Raw genomic sequence first — 2,531 nt, 5'->3', positions numbered from 1 at the left:
ATCACCTTTCCGTTTCCCCCAAAAAGGCAAATCACCAATCACTAACGCAATATTCACTTTTATTTCGCGAGGAAAAATCAAATCAAACGTAACAGATTCATTGATGTCAAGCAAGGAAAAAAACTGTAAAAGGTAATTTCTTTTATCAGTTATGACATCTCTAATAGGGATAATGAGAGCAGGGGTGGGGGAGGGGGCAATGAAAGTGAAAAAAGATCTCAAGGCTGTTGAGTTTATTCAAGAGAGCGAGCTGTTATAGAGACACTGGGGATCTTTTTAGGTAGTAGGGGGGTGGGGGGAAGAATCTCGTAAACCAGAAGACGTCGAGAACCCCCCTCACCCCACCTGGACATTTAAGGACGTCTCCAAGGGGTAAGAAGAAGAGCACCTCACCCCCTAACCTAACCCCAACATTGTTGACTCTCTATTACAGGGTCCTTTTCCCCTGTTCTTTTTTTTTGTCTTCGGTGTGGTTTTCGACTGCCTGTGTGTAGATAAATATAGTTAGATCCTCTTCTTACTGTCAGTATACCCCATGGATGGCATCAATGCAACCCATCTGAGAGAACACTGACAGTATGGGGTGAATCTCAATATGGATAAAGAGTGGATGTGAGACATGTCCAAGTGAAACATACTAAATGTAATAGTGTTTGTTGAGCGCCTATTATCTGCAGTAGCTTGCTTAGAAATCCCTCGGTGATTTTGTTCTATCACGATTACAGATGAACGTGTTTGTCAAGCATGTTTGCTTGCCAACTTATTGCATGATTTGATTCTGCTTGTGGAGATTTATCACATAGTTGAGAGTGCCTACTACGTCTTCTTTGGCGAGCAGCTCGATCCAAACTATTTCCGTTTGTGAAATTGGTTTTTACTACTGTCTTGTAAAGTTTCAACTGAGAATTTGAGAAGATAACAGAAAAATATACTCTCTAATGTTCTTCCCATTACGAACTGCTTGTTAATAATCACTTTTGAGAACTTAAACTACGACATAGCATTCAGATTAGCATCAGTCAAATCTGAACGAGTATTAAAAAGAGTATTTTTCTTATTTAGAAAAAAATTTAATCCTTATTGAATAGAATGTTAAAACTTGTAACCTTGGTATGTTTCTGAATATAAATGTGGAGGCTCAGTCGAAGACATAGACCGCTAAGAAATTATATAGTATCAAAGAGGAAATATAGCATAAGAAGATATCCATCTTATAGGGCGTTCATTTTCTAAATTTCTCTGTCAACTCAAGCCGATAGTCTTGGTAGTTCTTTTTTGTGAAGCTAAGTGACGCTGGTAATCTCTCATACTGTGCCAATTCAGTAATATAATAATAGATAGTGAATGATAATCTATAATATCAGTAATCAATAATATTATAGATGGTGGTCGACAGTAATGGGCTTCAGTAAACAAAAATCGACTTGAAATTTGGAACATTAACGACCTATACCATGTGATATCTTCTTATGCTCTATTTTCACTATGCTTGTATTGATGTACAATATTGATCATTATTATCAAGAATCAACAAATAATATTGTATCAGATCTACCGACATAACTCGAATCACTGCCACCTTGTTAAGAAGGCTATGAAAATGAAAAGTGACAGCATTGCCTTCCTATCATTTCTACTGACTCACTATAACTGAGTCTCACTATAGAGGGGGCGAAGAGTGGGTCGAGTTCTTAGAATAGAGGAGTTTGATTTTTGCTTTACTTTCTGTTAGCGAAGAAATGGGGGGGAAACGAAAGTCAAACACTGGAAGATAGGACAGGAGACATGCATGATAACATAACTATTTGCTTTCCTCGTGAAGAAGGATTGGACCGTTACGTCTAACTAGCTATTAGGAGACACTTCTTGAGAGTTCATAGGGACGATGAATTCTTGCTACAAAAATTATCCTTGAAAATAGTTTTCAAAGAACTTTGAAGATAAATTTAGAATTGATCAATCTTAGATTTTATTTTCTTAATATTCATGTTGTATATCATTCATAAAATTTGTTGTTTGCTCCTGTACATTCAATTTACTTTTTCCAAATGTCATACTCATGTACTTCAAGTGATTTGGAATCAAGATACTGTCATATTGATGAGTGCAGTTCCAACACAATTATTAATTATTTTATCCAATTAATTGTAAAATTCTAGCCTTTACTAGATTTTCTCCTTGCTGTTCCTATCCTTGGCTCTTCCATGAGAAAAAATATACAGATTTAAGGAAACGAATACTTCAAACACATCATTGTCCTAATAAAAAATGTCTTACCTTTGTCATTTATGACGTCAAATATTGATGAATGACAAAATGATAATACTCGAATAATTAAATTCATGATAATACTCGAATAATTAAATTAATGATGTTATAATAATGATTTTTGGTCCTACTTCATCTCTCCCTTATCTTCTTTCTCCTCTTCCTTCTCCTCATCCTTATCCTTCACATACTCTTTCTCCTCCTCCTCTTTCTCCTTCCCCTCCACGTCCAACTCCCCCTTCGCAACGTTCTCCTCCTTCACG

This window comes from Nilaparvata lugens, chromosome 3 (genome assembly GCF_014356525.2).
Source record: "Nilaparvata lugens isolate BPH chromosome 3, ASM1435652v1, whole genome shotgun sequence".
NCBI lineage: Eukaryota > Metazoa > Arthropoda > Insecta > Hemiptera > Delphacidae > Nilaparvata > Nilaparvata lugens.
Note: the sequence above shows the minus strand (reverse complement) of the source record.